This window comes from Haematobia irritans, chromosome 2 (assembly GCF_050003625.1).
Source record: "Haematobia irritans isolate KBUSLIRL chromosome 2, ASM5000362v1, whole genome shotgun sequence".
NCBI classification, from domain to species: Eukaryota; Metazoa; Arthropoda; class Insecta; order Diptera; family Muscidae; genus Haematobia; species Haematobia irritans.
Genome location: NC_134398.1, coordinates 13698972 through 13722543, shown reverse-complemented (window position 1 = coordinate 13722543; position 23572 = coordinate 13698972). Strand labels below are relative to the sequence as shown.

At 27.0% G+C, this 23572-nt stretch overlaps 1 protein-coding gene across 1 annotated transcript in view; it reads left to right on the top strand.

Annotated features, from left to right (window-relative positions):
* Nucleotides 1-23572, top strand: part of sNPF (short neuropeptide F precursor) — a 283584-nt gene that overhangs the window by 167377 nt on the left and 92635 nt on the right. The window contains exon 3 of the mRNA XM_075293408.1: nucleotides 16563-16585. The gene's annotated coding sequence lies outside the window, so the exon portion shown is untranslated. The remainder of the gene's footprint in view (nucleotides 1-16562; nucleotides 16586-23572) is intronic.

The following is a 23572-nucleotide window of genomic DNA, read 5'->3' as shown; positions in this document are numbered from 1 at the left end:
TTTTCTCTAAAGTCAAAATTTCTATGAAATTTTTTGCTAAAGGCGCAAATTCTATGAAATTTTCTATAAAATGTTTAATGAGAAAAAATTTTTATGAAATTTTTTAAAAACAAAATTTCCATGAAATATTCTCTATAGACAGAACTTTTATGAATATTTCACTAAGGACAAAAATTTTATGAAAGTTTCTTGAAAGAAGAAATTTTTTATGAAGTCTTCGTTGAAAACAACATTTTTGTGAAATTTTCTCCAAAGACAATTTTTTTTATGAATTTTTCTCTAAAGGCAAAGACCAAATTTTTAAGGAATTTTCTCTAAGGACTAAATTTCTATGAAATTTTTTTCTAAAGGCACAATTCCTATGAAATTTTCTAAAAAAAATATTTAATGGCAAAAATTTTATGAACTTTTTTAAAAACAAAATTTCCATGAAATATTCTCTATAGACAGAGCTTTTATGAATTTTTCACTAAGGACAAAAAGTTTCTTGAAAGGAGAAATTTTTTATGAAGTCTTCGTTGAAAACAAAATTTTTGTGAATTTTTCTCCAAAGACAAATTTTTTATGAATTTTTCTCTAAAGGCATGGAATTTTCTTTAAAGACAAAATTTGTAAAGGAATTTTCTCTAAGGACTAAATTTCTATGAAATTTTTTTCTAAAGGCGCAAATTCTATGAAATTTTCTATAAAATGTTTAATGACAAAATTTTGATGAAAATGTTTTTAAAAACAATATTTCCATGAAATATTCTCTATAGACATAACTTTTTTTGGATTTTTCACTAAGGACAAACATTTTATGAAAGTTTCTTGAAAGAAGAAATTTTTTATGAAGTCTTCGTTGAAAATAAAATTTTTGTGAAATTTTCTCCAAAGACAAATTTTTTATAAATTTTTCTCTAAAGGCAATTCTGTTTAAAGAAGAAAATTTTTAGGAAGTCTTCGTTGAAAACAAATCTTTTGTGAAATTTTCTCCTAAAACAAAATTTTATGTGAATTTTTCCCTAAGACAAAATTGTTTATGGAATTTTCTTTAAAGACAAAATGTTTAAGGAATTTTCTCTAAGGACTAAATTTCTATGAAATTTTTTTCTAAAGGCACAATTTTTATGAAATTTTCTATGAAATATTTAATGACAAAATTTTTATGAAAATGTTTTTAAAAATAAAATTTCCATGAAATATTCTCTATAGACAGAACTTTTATGCATTTTTCACTAAGGACAAAAATTTTATGAAAGTTTCTTGAAAGGAGAATTTTTTTATCAAGTCTTCGTTGAAAACAAAATTGTTGTGAAATTTTCTTCAAGGACAAATTTTTTTATGAATTTTTCTCTAAAAGCAAAATTGTTTATGGAATTTTCTTTAAAGACAAAATTTTTAAGGAATTTTCTCTAAGGACTAAATTTCTATGAATTTTTTTCTAAATTCACAATTTCTATGAAATTGTCTAAAAAAATATTTAACCCTTTCTCTACCGAAATAAACCCTATGTTAAAAGCTTTAATTTTTCTTCTGTTTTTACTTGTACTAACAGCATGTAGAACAAAAATGATCATTTTGAGAATCTACCTCAGCTACTTTAAGAGCTATATAACCTTGTTCTGAAAACTTGATTCTAGGATTGCGACCAAATGGCCTTACGAAAATGAGCGCTTTTTGGCCTAAAATATCTTGCAAAATGTGAGAAAAAATACAAAAAAACAGAACCCGAAGGAGTATCAGCTATAGTTGTTGTATAAATGTCCATTTACTACTAACATACGGTAGAAAAATTGCCTCAAATTTTCGTGGTTTTCGTTTATTGTTAAAGAAATTTATAAAAATGTATTTTAGTGCTCACCAATATAGAAAATGTTTATAGCTTATTTAGATTAAAGTCTCTACTTTAAAATAATATCGAGAAATACATCGAAACTAAGTGGGAAAATAGAATTTGGTGTCTTTTTTGAATGTCCTTCTAAGTGGACATCGGTAGTGAAAGGGTTAATGGCAAAACTTTTATGAACTTTTTTAGAAACAAAATTTATATGAAATATTCTCTACAAACGCAACTTTTATGAATTTTTCACTAAAGAAAACAATTGTATAAAATTTTCTTTAAAGAAGAAAATTTTTATAACATCTTCGTTGAAAACAAAGTTTTTGTGAAATTTTCCCCAAAGACAAATTATCTATTAATTTCTCACTAAAGACTAAATTTCTGTGTAATTTCCTCTGAAGACAAAAGGGTTTATGGAATTTTCTCTAAAAACAAAATTTTATGAAATTTTCTTTAAAAACAATATTTTTATGGAATTTTCTCTAAAGACGAAATTTCACAAAACTTTCTCTATAGGCAAAATTTCTATGAAATTTTCTGTAAAGATAAGGTTTCTATGGTCAGCGGTTCCACCTAATTTGCTGTTACATGTCAGGAAGGGTCATACATTTGTTTTAACAATTTAGTTTAGTTTCAATGGGTTTAGTTTAAAACTTTTTTTTATAAAACTTTCTTTATAGATAATAATAGATAATGAAGCCTTTGTCCATCATAGTGTTATTCCCATTTCACATTAAAATTAACTTCCCCGAACCCAGACAACTGTAACCTTAATCTAAATTTAATTGCTATTTTATTTAAATTCAGTGTTTTTGCGCCTTTTTACATGAATAGAATTTTCTTTGCGACAGGATGTTGCAATTGCAATTATTTCTTCCATTTCCTTTTTGAGAGAAAACTTAACTCAATGGCTTTGGAAAAAAACAAAGTTAAAAGGATTTCAGTGTAGAAAGGGAAAAATATAAAAAAAAAGTGTAATAAATATTTTGTTTTTAGTTCTTTGTAAGCGCTGAGGGACAAGAGGCAAATTCCTTCATATCCTATCAAAAAAATAAGAAACCACCGTCTTCTTGTTTCAGTTGAATATATATACTCAATTTTTTTACCCATGATAACTAAACAATTACGTTGAAAAATACTATGCCCAACCCTTTGATTTTGAAGGCATTTTATTTTATATTTATACTGATTTGTGAAAAAAAAAAATAAAAACAGCACATATCTAAAGTTTTTACTCTAGATACCCATATTTCGTTTGCCTAGATTTTAAATGTCCATTTTGGCAAACAAAACTCAATTCACTTGTTATCTCATTCCAATTAGCACGAATACCAAAAACATCAATAACAGCCAACAGTTGCAATTGCAACTCTCACCCTCTCTCTCTCTTTGACCCTTGTTCTCACACAATCAAATAGAGCATATTGAATGATGTGTATGAGTGTGTATGGTAGTTTTGATCTACATGCAATGTACTCAGCATATACATTCATATCAAGCACCTACATTTATGCTTTACATTTTGCATTCCGTTGTGCAAGAGCACAAAATAACACCCTTTAGGGAACATGACTAGCAGCATTGCAATCAAATGTAGTCTTAAAAAAACAAAAGGAATGTAGAGAGCAGCATGAATGTAGGAGGGGAATATGTAAAGGATAAATTCGTATAAATTTGTTAAGCTTTGATGGTTAGGAAAGACAACCATTTGCTGAGAATAATAAACCGGAAGTTTGTATATATTGTTGTAATAACAACAACAATATCTACATATATGGAAAATATGATATTTTCCTTTGTTTAGATTACATTTACATATATTTTATTCTTTCTATAAAAACTCAGGACCATTTGGTTGCATGGACACACAAAAAAAATCTACTGTCTTTTGTTTTAGTTCAAAGTATCCTTTAAAGAAGCTGCACACAAAAGAAACATATGTGAGAAAACAATTGAATTGCTTAAGTAAATGGACAATAGGCAGCAGAAGTGACACATCATAAAATGAATAAGGAACATAGGGGTTCATTCATGCAAGCATATACCATATAGATAAATGTAGAGATACGACAACCATAGATACTAATGCTAAACACAATTTTAAGTCTTTACTCTAGTCCTTGTATTAAGGGTAGCTTACTTCGAATAGCAACCTGTTATACCAAAATATGAATGAAGCTAAGGTGCGTTTATTCATATGAAAGGAATCTCATTCGGTAACACGCCAGCAAAAAAAGCGTCGCAAAAAAAAGTAATGAAAATGTTCTTTTTGGATCCGGAAGTGGTGCAAAATTGACGCAGAAGCGATGAATTTAACATGGGCTTGTCATAGGACGGAAGTCGTCCATTTCAACAGCCGTTGCACTGAATTTGCATCACTTCTTTAGGTGTGATCCGAATTCAATGTTTTGGATGTAAATTAAAAAATTCTGTGATATTTTGTCAAATAAATAATTTTTATAATTTTTTATAATTTTTAATGGATTCTAATGCGTTTCGGAAACGTTTGACCTCAAATATTTTCAAAAGTTCACAATTTTTTCAGATTGGATTTAGCATTGTTTTCGACAAAATTTAAATGATTTGTACCATTTTATGAATTCTTACTCCGTTTATAACGTATTTGAAATAAAAAAGTTAAAATTACCCATTAAAAGTATGAAAAAACCAAGTTATAAAAATTTAATTAAAATAACTTCCTGGATAGTTAAAATAAAGAACATCATTGGGAGTGCATCTTCTGGAAGTGCTTTTAAAGTTGTGCCTTTGGAAGAACTTCCACCATGATTTCACCATGCAACACAAAAATTCCAAAAAAAAAACACTTATCACAGCCGAAAGAACTCGATGGGAGTAGAAAAATAATTTTATTAAATTGCCGTTCGGTTTTTATGGAGCTCTATAGTTTTTTTTCGCAAAATTTTTCTATAGAAATAAAATTTTGACAAAATTTTCTATAGGAATTTGACAAAAATTTCTATATAAATAAAATTCTGACAAAATATTGACAACAACAACCCCCGCACTGGAGTTATTGATGGGGATATGTCCCCTGGACCTGCATATTAGGAGGACCGCGGAGGTCATACTGATCAGACTGAGGGGCCTGGACTCATTAGAGAACACGAGCTGCAGGCACACTGAACTGATAGTCTATGCCGGACGACATATGAGAACTGACTATATGGCGACGCGGCATATGTATGAAAGAAATCTGGACTCAATTATCCCGAGTATAAAGGACAGGACGAAAATAGGATACACTATTTATACAGACGGTTCCAAAATGGCCGAGGATACAGGCAGCGGCATATACTGCAAGGAGTTGGAGCTTAAGGAATCCTTTAAGTTGGACGATAAATGCAGCATTTTTCAGGCGGAGATATTTGCTCTTGCAAAAGCTGCAGAACTTCTATTGATGAGGCCGTTATTTAGATGCGACATCAGTATTTTCATTGATAGTTATAAAGGCCCTGGGCAATGACAACGTAAGGTCCAAGGTAGTCAGCCGAAGTCGTAGAGAACTTACGGTTCTCACTGAACAGCATAATGTAACTCTGTGCTAGGTACCTGGACCTTATGGCATAACTGGGAATGAAGAGTCACATGTACTGGCTAAGGAAGGTGCAGGTGGCACAGATAACGTGATCTCGGAGGGGTTTCTTCCGTTTACTTTGTTTATTTATAGGATCAATAGCATATATGAAGATTTATGGAAGAGACGATGGGTTTCTTCTGTGGGCTGTGAACAAACGAAATAAACGAACTCTGAAATCCTGATGTCATTGCAAAGAGAGGAGATGAGGCCGATAATAGGCATCATAACAGGACACAACACTCTGGGAAAACATATAGTAGGGATCTGTCTAGCGAGTGATGATATTTGTAGGTGGTGTCTGGCTATGGAGTCACTTCCTGTACCAGTGTCCAGCACTATCTTTCAGATGAAACAAGATACTGGGCTCTTATTTCTTTCAGACTATGACCGACTTGCGAGAATGCAGCCTGAGGAGTATTCTCGTTTTCATCAAGGCATCGAGGTGGAGAACCTAGGGGCATCCGAAGGACGCACTATTATAGGATGGACTCATTCCGGCCGGAGTGAGACAGACTCTAAGAGGAAGATGGAAAGAAGTTTGAGGAACCGCAATGGATCAACTATGGTCTAAGTGGAGACAAATCCGCTACCTAGGATTCGTGTCATCCTCCATAACCTAATCTAACCTATAGAAATAAAATTTTGACAAAATTTTCTATACAAATAAAATTTTGACAAAATTTTCTATACAAATAAAATTTTGACAAAATTTTCTATACAAATAAAATTTTGACAAAATTTTCAATAGAAATAAAATTTTGACACAATTTTCTGTAGGAATAAAATGTTGACCAAATCTTCTATGGAAACAAAATGTTAATAAAATTTTCTACAGAAATAAAATGTTGACAAAATTTTCTATAGAAATGAAATTTTGACTAAATTTTCAAAAGAAATAAATTTTTGACCAAACTTTCTATAGAGATAACATTTTAACAAAATTTTCTATAGAAATAAAATTTTGACAATATTTTCTATAGAAATAAAATGTTGACAAAATTGTCTATAGAAAAAAATGATGACACAATTTTCCATAGAAATAAAATTTTAATAAAATTTTCTATGGACATAAAATTTTGACACTATTTTCTGTAGAAATAAAATTTTGACCAAATATTCTACGGAAATAAAATGTTAACAAAAGTTTCTATAGAGATAACATTTTGACAAAACTTTCTATAGAAATAAAATGTTGACAAAATTTTCTATAAAAATAAAATTTTGACAAAAATTTTCTGTAGACGCAAAATGTTGACAAAATTTTTATAGACGTAAAATTTTGACAAAATTTTCTATAGAAAAAAATGATGACACAATTTTCCATAGAAATAAAATGTTAACAAAATTTTCTACAGAAACGAAATTTTGACAAAATTTTCTACAGAAACGAAATTTTGACAAAATTTTCTACAGAAACGAAATTTTGACAAAATTTTCTATAGAAATGAAATTTTGACAATATTTTCTATAGAAATAAAATTTTGACAAAATTTTCTATAGAAATGAAATGTTGACAAAATTTTCTATAGAAATAAAATTTTGACAAAATTTTCTATGGAAATAAAATTTTGACACAATATTCCATAGAAATAAAATTTTCTATGGACATAAAATTTTGACACTATTTTCTGTAGAAATAAAATGTTGACCATATATTCTACGGAAATAAAATGTTAACAAAATTTTCTATAAAGATAACATTTTGACAAAATTTTCTATAGAAATAAAATGTTGACAAAATTTTCTATAAAAATAAAATTTTGACAAAAATTTTCTGTAGACGCAAAATGTTAACAAAATTTTTTATAGACGTAAAATTTTGACAAATTGTCTACAGAAATAAAATTTTGACTAAATTTTCTATAGAAATAAAATTTTGACAAAATTTTCTATAGAAATTAAATTTTGACAAAATTTTCTATAGAAATTAAATTTTGACAAAATTTTCTGTAGACGTAAAATTTTGATAAAATTTTCTATAGAAGTTAAATTTTGACAAAATTTTCTGTAAACGTAAAATTTTGACAAAATTGTCTATAGATATGAAATTTTGACACAATTTTCTGTAGAAATAAATTTTGACCAAATCTTCTATGGAAAAAAAATGTTAACAAAATTTTCTATAGAGATAACATTTTGACAAAATTTTCTATAGAAATGAAATTTTGAAAAAAATTTTCTATCAAAATAAAATTTCGACAAAATTTTCAATAGAAATAAAATTTTGACAAAATTTTCTATAGACATAAAATTTTGACACTATTTTCTGTAGAAATAAAATTTTGACCAAATCTTCTATGGAAATAAAATGTTAACAAAATTTTCTATAGAGATAACATTTTGACAAAATTTTCTATAGAGATAACATTTTGACAAAATTTTCTATAGAAATGACATTTTGACAAAATTTTCTATAGAAATGAAATTTTGACAAAAATTTTTATAGACGTAAAATTTTGACAAATTGTCTACAGAAATAAAATTTTGACAAAATTTTCTATAGAAATTAAAATTTTGACAAACTTTTCTGTAGACGTAAAATTTTGACAAAATTGTCTATAGAAAAAAATGTTGGCAAAACTTTCCATAGAAATAAAACTTTGACAAAATTTTCTATAGGCATAAAATTTTGACACAATTTTCTGTAGAAATAAAATTTTCACCAAATCTTCTATGGAAATAAAATGTTAACAACATTTTCTATAGAGATAACATTTTGACAAAATTTTCTATAGAAATGACATTTTGACAAAATTTTCTATAGAAATGAAATTTTGACAAAATTTTTTTATAGAAATAAAATTTTGACAAAATTTTCTATAAAAATAAATTTTGACAAAATTTTCTATGGAAATAAAATTTTGACAAAATTTTCGGTACACGTAAAATTTTGACAAAATTTTTTATAGACGTAAAATTTTGACAAATTGTCTACAGAAAACAAATCTTGACAAAATTTTATATAGAAATATAATTTGACAAAATTTTTTATAGAAATTAAATTTTGACAAAATTTTCTCTAGACGTAAAATTTTGACAAAATTTTCTATAGAAATTAAATTTTGACAAAATTTTCTGTAGACGTAAAATTTTGACCAAATTGTCTATAGATATAAAATTTTGACACAATTTTCTGTAGAAATTAAATTTTGACCAAATCTTCTATGGAAATAAAATGTTAACAAAATTTTCTATAGAGATAACATTTTGACAAAATTTTCTATAGAAATGAAATTTTGAAAAAAATTTTCTATAGAAATAAAATTTTGACTAAATTTTCTATAGAAATTTTGACAAAATTTTCTATAGAAATAAAATTTGGACAAAATTTTCTATAGAAATAAAATTTGGACAAAATTTTCTATAGAAATAAAATTTGAACAAAATTTTCTATAGAAATAAAATTTGGACAAAATTTTCTATAGAAAATAATTTTGACAAAATTTTCTGTATACGTAAAATTTGGACAAAATTTTCTATAGACGTAAAATTTTGAAAAATTGGCTACAGAAATAAAATTTTCACAAAATTTTCTATAGAAATAATTTAATTTAATATAGAAATAAAGTTTTAAATAAATATTCTATAGAAATAAAATTTTTACAAAATTTGCTATAGAAATTAAATTTTGACAAAATTTTCTGTAGACGTAAAATTTTGACAAAATTGTCTATAGAAATAAAATTTTGACAAAATTTTCTATAGTATTACCTATCCTAAGTATTACCTTGCGTTATGTTCGAAATTCTACTGCATTGAGCTACAAAAGGGGAGATCCTTTATATTTGAGATCAATATTTAATAAACCTTCAATTAATCATACAGGGGTGAATTTTCACTCATCCCTCCCTACATATTTATGGGAAATATATTTATTTGACATTTGACAAAATGTTTGTTATCTCTAATTTAATTTGATATTCACTAATGCTATCAATTGCAAGTTACATGTTCGTGTTATTCGAACTCATATTGCATCTAGATAGAATAATTTAATTCATTATACCAGGCAAGTACACGTTATTATATCTCAAGGATTTCTGCTAGTCATGTATCAATTATTTAAATGGATTTCTTAAAGTGTTGTTGATTTTATTTTATGTGTAACCCTAACAAATACTAGCATTTAAAACAAAAGCATTGAAATCAATTGATTATTATCTCATGTTAGTACAGTACTTAATTGGACCATGTGAAGTATGAGTAATTTTAATTAAATTACTATTACTCATACAACCCAATGTAACATGTAGAAAAACTAGAACTTTAAGAAAAAAATTAATAAGGGCGAAATATTCTTATATATGAATATGTTTTTTTGTTCCTTTTACTCCTTTTTACCATGATGCTATGGGTATGAGTAATTTTATAATATTAATTAATCTTACTCATACGTAATGCATATCCTTTGTAATTTTTCACTAATGCTTGATATACTTGTTGAAGTACTCTGTAGTCTTATGGACACTTTATAATGACGAAAGGTTCGAATACACCTTCTCAAAAACAAAAATTTTTAGGAAATAATTCAATTTTTTGCAAAATTTTATTTCTATAGGAAATTTTATCAACATTTTACTTCTATAGAAATTTTTGTCCAAGTTTTATTTCTATAGAAAATTTTTATAAAATTTCATTTCTATATAAAATTTTCACAAATTATTATTTGTGTATTTTTTGAGAAAATTTTCTTAGAAAATATTTTATTTCTATAGACAATTTTTTCAAAATTTTATTTCCATAGAAAATTTGTTCAAAATTTTAGTTCCAAAGAAAATTTTCTCAAAATCTTATTTCTACAAAAAATTTTCCCAAAATTGTATTTTTATAAAAAATTTGTCGAATTTTTATTTTTATAGAATATTTTCTAAAAATTTTATTCCTATTGAAAATTTTCTACAAATTGTATTTCTATAGAAAATTTTGTCAAAATTTTATTTTTATAAAAAAATTTGGTCAACGTTTTATGTTTATAGAAAATTTTCTCAAAATTATACTTCTACAGAAATTTTTGTCAACATTTTACTTCCATAGAAAATGTTGTCAAAATTTATTTCTATAGAAAATTTTGTCAAAATTTTATTTTTCTAGAAAATTTTCTCAAATTCTTATTGCTATAAAAAATATTCTCAAAATTTTATTTACATAGAAAATTTTGTCAAAATATTATTTCTATAGAAAATTTTCTTAAAATTTATTTCTACAGAAAGTTTATTTCTATAAAAAAAATTTTTCAATATTTTATTTCTGTAGAAAATTTTGCCAAAATTTTATTTCTATAGAAAATTTTCACAAAATTTTATTTCTATAGAAAATTTTATTTCTATAGAAAATTTTGTGAGAATTTTAATTCTATAAATTCTATAGAAAATTTGACAACATTTTATTTTTATGGAAAAGTTTTTCACAATTTTATTTCTATAGAAAATTTTCCCAAAATTTTACTCCTATAGAAAATTTTCTCGAAATTTTACTCCTATAGAAAAATTTCTCAAAATTATATTTCTATAGAAAATTTTCTCAAATTTGTATTTCTATAGAAAATTTTGTCAGAATTGTATTTTTATAGAAAATTTTCACAACATTTTATTTGTATAGAAATTTTTCTTAAAATTTTATTTCTATCGAAAATTTGGTCAAAATTTTATTTCCATAGAAAATTTTGTCAAAATTTTATTTTTCTAGAAAGTTTTTTCAAAATTTTATTTTTCTAGAAATTTTTCTCAAAATTGTTATTTCTATAGAAATTATTCTCAAAATTTTATTTCTATAGAAAATATTCTCAAAATTTTATTTCTATAGAAAATATTCTCAAAATTTTATTTCTATAGAAAATGTTCGCAAAATTTTATTTCTGTAGACAATTTTCTCAAAATTTGATTTCTATAGAAAATTTTGTCAAAATGTTATTTCTATAAAAATTTTGGTCAAAAATGTATTTCTATAGAAAATTTGGTCAAAAATTTATTTCCATAGCAAATGTTGTCAAAATTTTTTTCTATAGAAAATTTTGTCAAAATTTTATTTCTATAGACAATTTTCTTAAAATTTTATTTCTATAGAAAATTTTATTAACATTTTATTTGTATAGAAATTTTATTTCTATGAAAATTTTTCTCACATTTTTTTCTGTGGAAAATTTTGTTAATATTTTATTTCTATAGAAAATTTTGTCAAAATTTTTTTTCTATAGAAAAATTTGTCAAAATTTTATTTCTATAGAAAATTTTGTCAAAATTTTATTTCTATAGAAAATTTTGTCAAAATTTTATTTCTATAGAAAATTTTGTCAAAATTTTATTTCTATAGAAAATTATATAAAAATTTTATTTCTATAGAAAATTATATAAAATTTTTGTTTCTATAGAAATTTTCTCAAACTTTTATTTCTATAGAAAATTTTGTGAAAATTTTATTTCTATAGAAAATTTTATTTTTCTAGAAAAATTTCTCAAAATTTTTTATTTCTATAGAAAATATTCTCAAAATTTTACTTCTATAGAAAATTTTCTCAAAATTTTATTTCTATGGAAAGTTTTGTCAAAATTTTAGTTCTATAGAAAATTTTCTATAACATAATTTCGTATTAATAATAATCATACGAACCCTGGTACTACAAGTACACCATGTTGTATACGTAACATTCATTAATAATGCATAATTGAAATCATTTTGTAATCTACTTTTCTTCTTTTAAACTGTTTTAATCTGCCAAATCATTGTGGCACTTTTATTTCACAACTTCTTACCTTAAAGTATAAGAACTCGTTCAATTCATTGGGATATTAAAACGGAAATTTTCTAACCTCTAGACCATTTCAATATTTGGACAATTACAGAACTAAGGAGATTTTTGTTGTTAGCTGGGAAACTTTGAGTAGACGCAAATGCACATAAATCATCATCATGGTCATCATCTTTTTCTTGTGGTTTTTATATTTGGTCAATTCTCGCACTCATCGAATATCACACACTTTGGTGTGGTGAACGGCTTAGACATTAGAAAAAAAAATCAATATTTGGTATGAGATAAATCATAGGATTATAGACTACTGCGATGATGAAACAATTGCTGATAAATTGAAATTTTTGAATAAATTCAAGAAAATTTAAAAAAAACTAGCAGTATTGAAAGCAAAAACAATATCCAAACAAATAGAAAAGTAGCTGCAGACGTAATATCCAGTTCACCACAACTATTTTCCATTGATCATTGAAATTTGGTATTTTTTGTTCTGCAACCAAATCAAATTTAATTCAATTCAATGTCAAAAGCTTAAAATTGTCCTTTAAAATTCACTCTATATTTCTATGAATTTGTGAGTTCAGTAGGTGGCTTATTTCTAAATCCAAGGCAAATTCCACACATTTGTTGTGTATATACTTGTTTGCCATTTTAATCCGATTAGCTTAAATTCACAACAAATGTCAACGAAATCGAATGTGAAAATATTTTGCTAAACTTTTTGACCATTGAAGTAGGAAAATAATTTTGAAACAATTTAATATTTTTAAAATGTCATAGTTCTATGAAAAAAGAAACCTGAAAAAAATAGAAGTTTATGAAAATATTTATTCAATATCCAAAAGGCGGGTAAAACTTCTGGGGAGCTACCATTTTCTGGGCATGGGCCCTCTTATCCAGGATCACCAAAGTAAAAAGTCTCATAGGAATATTTTTCAAGAGAAAAAGTATTAAAGATACCTTTTTCAGGAAAAAATCTCACAGATACTTTTGTGTGGAAAAAAGTGACAAAGGCTCTTTTTTTCAGGAAAAATCTTCCACACACTATTTTTAGGAGAAAGGTCTCACAGACACTTTTTTAAAGTTTTTCTCCCCATTACACTATTTTCAGATAACATATTTGTACGCAAAAAATGCAGAGATAAATTTTTCTCAGTCTCATGAAGCAAGTCTTACAGACACTTTTTCATGAAAAAAAGGCTAACAGACGATTTTTCATGAAAAAGTTCCTGTGAGAATTTTTTTTTTTACGAAAAAACTTTCAGAGACACATTTTCCGTCAAGAAAGTCTGACAAACACCTTTTTCAAGAAAATAGTAGCACATGTACCTTTTTGAGGAAAAATCTCACAGATATTTTTTTACGGAAAAAAGTGACAAAGACTCTTTTTTTCAGGAAAAAGTCTCCCACACACTATTTGCGGTAAAAAGGTCTCACAGACACTTTTTATGGGTTTTTTGTACGAAAAAACTTCAGAGATACATTTTCAGGCATAAAGTGACCCAGTCTCATGAAAAAAGTCTCACAGTCACTTTTTTTAGAGAAAAATGTATCAAAGATACTCTCACAGATACATTTGTACGGAAAAAAGCCACAAAGACACACACAGACACTTCTTAAGGTTTTTTGTACGAAAAAATTTCAAAGATACATTTTCCGCCAAAAAGTTTCCCAGTCTCATGAAAAAAGTCTTACAGACGTTTTTTTTTAACAAAAAAAGGAGTAAATGTACCCTTTTCAAGAAAAATTCTCAAAGATCCTTTTCTACGGAAAAAAGTGACAAAGACTTCTTTTTCAGGAAAAAATCTGAAACATCTTTTTAAAGTGTACAAAAAATCTCAGAGATACATTTTTCAATCTCATGAAAAAAGCCTTGCAGCCACTTTTTCATGAAATAAGGCTAGCAGATGCTTTTTAATAAGCAAAAATCTCACATGAATTTTTTCATGGAAAAAAGTCTTACACAAATATCTCACTAATACAAAATTTTCTATAGAAATGAAATTTTGGCAAAATTTTTTATAGAAATAAAATGTTGACAAAACTTTATATAGAAATAAAATTTCGACACAATTTTATTCTGAAATAAAATTTTGACATAATTTTCTATAGAAATAAAATTTTGGCAAAATGTTCTATAAAAATAAAATTGTGGCAAAATTTTCTATAGAAATAAAATTTTGACAAAATTTTTCATTGAAATAAAATTGTGGCAAAATTTTCTATATAGAAATAAAATTTTGGCAAAATTTTTTATAGAAATAAAATCTTGACAAAATTTTTTATAGAAATAAAATGTTGACAAAATTTTATATAGAAATAAAATTTTGACAAAATTTTCTACACAAATAAAATGTTGACAAAATTTTTCTATAAAAATAAAATTTTGACAAACATTTCTAAATAATTAAAATTTTTTGCAAAATTTTCTATTGAAATAAAATTGTGGCAAAATTTCCTATATAGAAATAAAATTTTGGCAAAATTTTTTATAGAAATAAAATGTTGACAAAATTTTATATAGAAATAAAATTTTGACAAGATTTTCTATAGAAATAAAATTTTGACAAAATTTTCTACACAAATAAAATGTTGACAAAATTTTTCTATAAAAATAAAATTTTGACAAAAATTTCTAAATAATTAAAATTTTTTGCAAAATTTTCTATTGAAATAAAATGTTGACAACATTTTATATAGAAATAAAATTTTTACAAAATTTTCTATAGAAATAAAATGTTGACAAAATTTTCTATAGAAATAAAATTTTTCCAAATTTTCTATAGAAATAAAATTTTGGCAAAATTTCTTATAGAAATAAAATGTTGACAATATTTTATATAGAAATAAAATTTTGACAAAATTTTCCATTGAAATAAAATTGTGGCAAAATTTTCTATAGAAATAAAATTTTTTGCAAAATTTTCTATTGAAATAAAATGTTGACAACATTTTATATAGAAATACAATTTTGGCAAAATTTTTTATAGAAATAAAATTTTGACAAAATTTTCTACACAAATAAAATTTTTTACAAAATTTTCTACAGAAATAACATTTTTTACAAAATTTTCTATAGAAATGAAATTTTGGCAAATTTTTTTATAAAAATAAAATGTTGACAAAATTTTATATAGAAATAAACTTTTGACAAAATTTTATATAGAAATAAAATGTTGACAAAATTTTTCTATAAAAATAAAATTTCGACCAAAATTTCTATATAAATAAAATTTTGACAAAATTTTCTATAGAAATAAAATTTTTACAAAATTTTCTATAGAAATAAAATTTTGGCAAAATTTTCTATAAAAAAAATTGTGGCAAAATTTTCTATAGAAATAAAATTTTGACAAAATTTTCTATAAAAACAAAATTTTGGCAAAATTTTCTATAGAAATAAAATGTTGACAAAATTTTCTATAGAAATAATTTTTTTACAAAATTTTCTATAGAAATGAAATTTTGGCAAAATTTTTTATAGAAATAAAATGTTGACAAAACTTTATATAGAAATAAAATTTCGACACAATTTTATTCTGAAATAAAATTTTGACATAATTTTCTATAGAAATAAAATTTTTGGCAAAATGTTCTATAAAAATAAAATTGTGGCAAAATTTTCTATAGAAATAAAATTTTGACAAAATTTTCCACTGAAATAAAATTGTGGCAAAATTTTCTATAGAAATAAAATGTTTTGCAAAATTTTCTCTTGAAAAAAAAAGGTTGACAACATTTTATATAGAAATAAAATTTTTACAAAATTTTCTATAGAAATAAAATGTTGACAAAATTTTCTATAGAAATAAAATTTTTCCACATTTTCTACACAAATAAAATTTTGACAACATTTTCTATAGAAATAAAATTTTGACAAAATTTTCTACACAAATAAAATTTTTCTATAAAAATAAAATTTTGACAAAATTTTCTGTAGAAATAAAATTTTGCAAATAAGATGTATTTTTTTGCAAGGTTCTTGGTAAAAATTTCCCTAAATTTTGGTTGATTTCTTTTGGCTCGAGTGGCAACTGTGGTTCATACTCAGGAATTTAGATTCGAAAAATTAAATAATTACCCAAATTAATAATAGCCAACGGTATATGGTTGTTTTCTGTATACTCATAGGAGACATTAAATAATTTTCTTTAAAGACTTTATTTCTACAAATGTTCTATGTAAATAAAATTTGAATTTAAAATCATCGTAAACATTTTCGAAGAAATAAAATATAAAAAATATGTGATTACGAAATAAAATTCGTAAAAACCAAGTTTTTCATGAAACCGAATAAAGAAATACACTAAAATAATTTATGATTGTAGTTTATATATAAAAATGATTTTAAATAAATCCAAAAATTTATACAATATTTTGTTTTTATTTCATTGCAGCCATCCTTAGGGAGATATCTACTGTAAGTTAATGAACAAGAATATATCTTTAATTCTTAAATCGATTTTTTAAATATATTTTCCCCCAAAAAGTATAAAGATCTCAAAATATTTCCCCTAATATCAATGCAAAAACCAAACACACAGCCTAAAACAATCTAAAAGGTTAAAAGGACATTCAATTATTAAAGGCTTTGCCAGTCATTGCCACCGTCTGTTGGTCAAACATTACAGTTTTGTTTTTATACAAAAGTCTATGGCTTAATTTCGATGCTGTTAACATTTTGACCACAAATTTTATTCTCTATGTGGGGGGCCAAAGCAAAAAAAAAACTTCCACATACACATAGCAAAACACATTCTCCGACACACGTAAGGAACATTCATCTAATCGACTATGTGTCGTAAAACAAGAAGCCAGAATGAAACTGTTATATATTGAAAGCTATCTAAATACTTTATAATTAACCAATATCTAATAAGCTTTGATTTTACGTACCATCAATACCATAAATTACAACTATAATTTTAGTACCAAAAATATCAACATGTAAATAGTAATGTTAAGATCATTTCAAATAAATAGTTTTAGTTTCACTTCAACCACCAATCAGTGCGTTTCGAATATAACAAGTGGCGACGAGCAAAAAAAAAAAAAAAAAAAAACAACAAAAACGGCAACTGTAAGAAGACAAGACAACAATGGCTACAGACACACGAGGATTTGAGTTGCTTTTACAGCAACAGCAAGAGTTTACCAGGAACATACTTTTACAACAACAACAGTGGATGAAAGCTATTTTGGAAGGCAAAACAGAAATTGCACAAGAAGCCAAACCTTCAGCTCAACAGCCAATGGTACCTGCGTTTCACAAATTTAATAAGGAGCAGCAGCAGTGGGACTCATACATACAGCAATTAGAACAACATTTTGTGGCATACGCAGTGATGTCGGCAGACAAACAAAAATCGTTTTTTCTTTCCTGGTGTGGTGCTGAGGTGTTTGATTTGCTCAAGAATTTGTTTGGTGTAGTTAGTCTTGAGAATCAAACATACAAAGAATTGACTGAAAAGCTAACAGAGCATTTCGCAGTTACTCACCACATAGTAGCAGCGCGATATTCATTTTTCAGACGAGAGATGAAGAGCGGGCAGACATATAAGGAATGGGTCGCAGACCTTCGTGGTTTGGCGAGAGCATGTAAGTTTGTGTGTAGTGCAGAGGCATGTGCAGGCAACTACGTTGATGATATGATTCGAGATCATATCATCGTACACACACCACACGATTCTGTCCGCGCCGCAGCATTGCAAAAGCCGAATGCAAAACTCTCCGATGTATTACTCATAGCAGAATCATTCGAAACAACAACAAGAACAGTGGCAGCGATCAAAGAAACTCCTAATGAAAAATTGATGGACATCAACAACGTAAAGAAACAACCGTATGTAAACAAAAAAACGCAAAAATATATATCGTGTTCGGGGTGTTTTAGCTCGCACAAACGCGACGAGTGTAAATTCAAAAACGCTGTATGCAATAAATGTGGACGAAAGGGACACATAGCGGTTGTATGTATGTCAAAGAATGAAAACAAAAATGAACAAAAAAAAATACAGCGTAATGCAAAATACAGAAACAACATAGATGTGATCGACACAAAAGAACGTACAAGAAACATAGATGTGGTCGATACAATTTTTGATATTAATGTTGAGGTGAATTCGGAAAATTCTAAAAGTGTAATTGATGTAATAATTAATAATAGATCAATAAGATTTCAAATGGACTCTGGCGCGTCGATTTCCATTATTAATTTACAGACATATAATTTGTTAAATAAGCCTAAATTATTAAAAACAAATAGAGTATTGTACGGATTCGGTAAAAAAATTATACCATTACTTGGCGAATTGCATACGAAAATGGAATGCGGAAATTGTGAAAAGGACGTAATTTTAATTGTTGTTAACACGGACTCTGGTGACAATTTGTTTGGTCATGATTTATTTAAAATATTCGGTTTTCAAATTGTTAAAATAAATTCCATAGCTAATGAAGAACAAATACGTGTAAATGAACTTTGTGAAAAATTTCGCGATGTTTTCTCGCCATGTCTAGGAACGATAAGGGACTTTAAAGCTAGCATACGCCTTAAACCAGACGCGCAACCAAAATTTTTCAGAAGTCGTCCTATACCATTCGCGCAAATGGATCAATTTAAGCAGGAATTGGAGAGACTTATTGCCGCAAAAATAGTCCAACCTGTAAGATTTAGTGATTGGGCTTCTCCCATAGTTTTAGCAAAGAAACCAAACAATATGATTCGGATATGTTGCGATTTTAAAGTGGCAGTTAATTCACAGATAGAAGTCGAACAGTATCCTTTGCCAACAAGGGAGAATTTGCTTCATGCGGTAAGAGATGGAAAATATTTTTCTAAAATAGATTTGAAGGATGCCTATCTTCAAATGGAGCTTGATGATGCATCAAAAACAATAATGGTCATAAATACACCACTGGGTTTATTTCAATACCAACGTCTACCTTACGGTATCGCAAGCGCTCCAGCCATTTTCCAAAAATACATCGAGCAATTGTTGCAAGGAATACGGGGTTGTGCTAATTACCTTGATGACATCATAATATCAGCTCCTACATTATCTGAACATTTCCAGCGCCTCGAAAAAGTTCTATCAATTTTATCAACAAATGGGATTCGGTGTAAACGAGAGAAATGTGTATTTTTACAAAACAAAATCACGTATCTTGGCCGTCAAATAAGTTCCGAGGGAATTCTTCCGGACGAGTCTGGTGTACTGGCAGTTAAAAACTTAAAGCCACCGAAAAATATTAAAGAACTTGAAGCTTTCATGGGTAAAGTGAATTATTATCACAACTTTGTTCCGAATTTTGCAGAAGTCGCAGCTCCAATAAATATGTTGCGTCGAAAAAACGTTACTTTTCGATGGGGAAAGGAACAACAAAAATCTTTCGACGAACTCAAAAATTACATCGCTAACGCAACGCAATTAGCACAATTTCAAGATGATATACCTATTATTCTAGCTACCGATGCATCTTCTTTCGGTATAGGAGCCGTGATTTCTCATCTGTATCCTGACGGCGTGGAGAGACCAATTGCTTTCGCGTCTAAGACGCTGGACAAACACCAGATAAAATATAGTCAGATAGAAAAGGAAGGACTTGCGATTATATTTGGCGTCAAGCGATTTCATCAATTTTTGTATGGCCGCAAGTTCATCCTCATCACAGATCACAAACCTCTGGTAAGCCTATTTCATCCAAATAAAAATTTACCGACAATGACTGCTCATAGAATACAGCGCTGGGCCATAACTCTTATGGCATATAATTTCGAGATAAGATATCGGAAGACCACCGATCATGGAAACGCAGATGCTTTATCACGTCTTCCTATTGGTACTGACGAAGACTTCGACAAGGAGGAAGCTTGTTTTCAGATAACTTTGGAAAATTTTCCAATGAAAGCAGAGATTGAAAAATTTTCGAAGAATGACGAAACTTTGCGCACAGTCTACAAATTTGTTAAAAATGGATGGCCAGAATTTATTCCCACCAACCAATCCAATCTAAAACCATTTTTTAATCGAAAGCATAATCTAACAATTCATAACAATATGCTTTGCGTAGAAACAGATCAAATTCGGGTTGTTATACCGAGCTCATTGAAAGAAAAGATTTTGAAGCTTTTGCATGACGGACATTGGGGAGTTGTTAAAATGAAACAACTAGCTCGACAACATGTATGGTGGAATAACATAGATGCAGACATTACCAAGGCAGCCTCAGAATGTGAAATTTGCAAAGTTCATAACCAAAGTCCAGCCAAGGAATACGAAAACTGGCCAAAATCTACAAAACCCTGGGAACGTGTACACGTAGATTTTGCTGGACCAATATTTAACAATATGTGGCTCATTTGTGTCGATTCGTATTCGCAATTTCCTTATGTTTCAGCAATGAGAAATATCACAACTGAAGACACAATTTCTGCGCTTTCAGCAATTTTCTCCATTGAAGGCGTTCCAAACACCATCGTAAGCGATAATGGACCACAACTTAGTTCTGAGAAATTTGAAAAATTTTGCACAACAACTGGAATACGACACATCAAAACTACTCCATTTCATCCGGCTTCCAATGGATTAGCGGAACGATTCGTCCGAACATTTAAGACATCTGTCAAAAAGAATATCGATGATAATTTTTCTATCAAAGATGCGGTACACAAATTTTTGTCAACGTATCGTTTCATACCAAATGCCGAGGGCAAGTCTCCAGCCGAATTGATGCGAGGCCGACCAGTTCGTACAGTTTGGTCTCAACTTTTGGAAACACCTGAAAAAAATTACGAGCAATTATCAAAACGACAAAAATACCAAATAAATGACACTGTTTTCATCAGAAATTACGCAAAAGGGAAAAAGTGGATTCCTGGAATTATAACAGCAAAAATTGGCAGAATAATTTTCATAATAAAAACAGAAACGGGATATTTCAGGCGACATTATAATCAAATAAAACCACGAAATACAGTCGTCATCGATCCTGATCTCTCTCAATCAAATAACGATGATATACAAGCTCAGCAATTTTCCGATCCATTAACTTTATCACCTTCACATTCCAACCAGCAATCAAATTCTACAGACGCAGGTGTATATTTGTCGAGCTCTCAAGAAAGTTCCAATATACAACAACAACTTCGAAGATCATCCAGAATTCGTCGAGAAGTATCTCGCTACGAACCAACTGATTTTAGAGGGAATAAATAGTTCTTTTGTAATAAGATTTATATTTTCAAAATTTCTAAATGTTAATGAATTCTAAAAAAGAAATGAATTTCTGAAATTTATGTTATGTATGTATTATCAATTTTCAGAGGGGAGTAGTGTTATATATTGAAAGCTATCTAAATACTTTATAATTAACCAATATCTAATAAGCTTTGATTTTACGTACCATCAATACCATAAATTACAACTATAATTTTAGTACCAAAAATATCAACATGTAAATAGTAATGTTAAGATCATTTCAAATAAATAGTTTTAGTTTCACTTCAACCACCAATCAGTGCGTTTCGAATATAACAGAAACCTTACATATGATACAATGGTCTATACGTAACACATGATTTTTTTTTTTTTTTTGGTTTGTTTGTAAATATTTGTCTATCCTGTCGACACATTGTTCCACATGAATATAGAAAGGCAAATAATTATATACGATCCCGATTAGGCAAGAATGTGTGTGATATATATGTGTGTGGGGGAAAGGCTAGAAAACATGTGTCTTTGTTAATAACTATGATGTGGTTTCCCCACATCACACATTGTGGCTATAACGAGAAAATTGTCACTGAAATAAAATTTACGTATAGGGATACTAAAACGGAAATACATAGTTAAGTGTAAATAGAAATGGATTCCTTTGGAACATTTCCTATAGAAATAAAATTTGGACAAAATTTCTAATAGAAATAAACTTTCTATAGAAATAAACTTGTGGCAAATTTTCTATAGAAATAAAATTTTGGCAAAATTTGTTATGGAAATAAAATTAAGAAAACATATTCTATTGAAATAAAATTTAGAAAAAATATTCTATTGAAATAAAATTTGGACAAAATTTTCTATAGAAATAAAATTTTAACAAAATTTTCTATAGAAATAAAATTTGGACAAAATTCTCTATAGAAATAAAATTTGGACAAAATTTTCTATAGAAATAATATTTTGACAAATTTTTATACAGAAACAAAATTTAGAAAAAATATTCTATAGAAATAAAAGTTTGACAAAATTTTCTATAGAAATAAAATTGTGGCAAATTTTCCATAGAAATAAAATTTTGGCAAATTTTTTTATAGAAATAAAATTTTGGCAAAATTTGTTATAGATAAAAATTTTGTAAAGTTTTCTTTCGAAATAAAATTTTGACAAAAATTTCATTAGAAATTTTGCCAAATTTTATTTTCTTGAGAAATAAAACTTGGCAAAATTTGTTATGGAAATAAAATTAAGAAAACATATTCTATTGAAATTATATGTAGAAAAATATTCTATTGAAATAAAATTTGGACAAAATTTTCTATAGAAATAAAATTTAGAAAAAAGATTCTATAGAAATAAAATTTGGACAAAATTTTCTATAGATATATTTTGATATTTTGATAAATTTTTATACAGAAATAAAATTTAGAAAAAATATTCTATAGAAATAAAATTTTGGCAAAATTTTCAATAGAAATAAAAGTTTGACAAAATTTTCCATAGAAATAAAATTTTGGCAAATTTTCCATAGAAATAAAATTTTGGCAAATTTTCTATAGAAATAAAATTTTGGCAAAATTTGTTATAGATAGAAATTTTGATAAAATTTTCTTTCGAAAAAAAATTTTGACAAAATTTTCTTTCGAAATAAAATTTTGGAAAAATTTGTTACAGAAATAAAATTGTGACAAAATTTTCTATAAAAGTAATATGTTGATAAAATTTTCTATAGAAAAAAAAATTGACAAAACTTTCTATAACAAAATTTTGACACAATTCTCCATAGAAATAAAATTTTAAATAATTTTTTATGGAAATAAAATCTTGCAAATTAAGATTATTTTGGCTATTTTTATACCATTCACCACTACTGTGGTACAGGGTATAATAAGTTTGTGTATTTGTATGTAACGCCAAGAAGGAAAAGTCTGAGACCCATCGATTAGTATACCAATCGGCTTAGAAGTAAATTCTGAGTCGATTTAGCGATGTCCGTCTGTCTGTCTGTCCGTCCGTCTGTCTGTATATGTAATTTTGTGTGCAAAGTACAGCTCGTAGGTTAAGTCCGATCATCCTGAAATTTGGCACAGACAATCGTACATGGGCTCAAAGACAATCACTATTGATTTTGAAAAAAATCGGTTCAAATTTAGATATAGCTGCCATATATATTTATCACCGATCTGGTC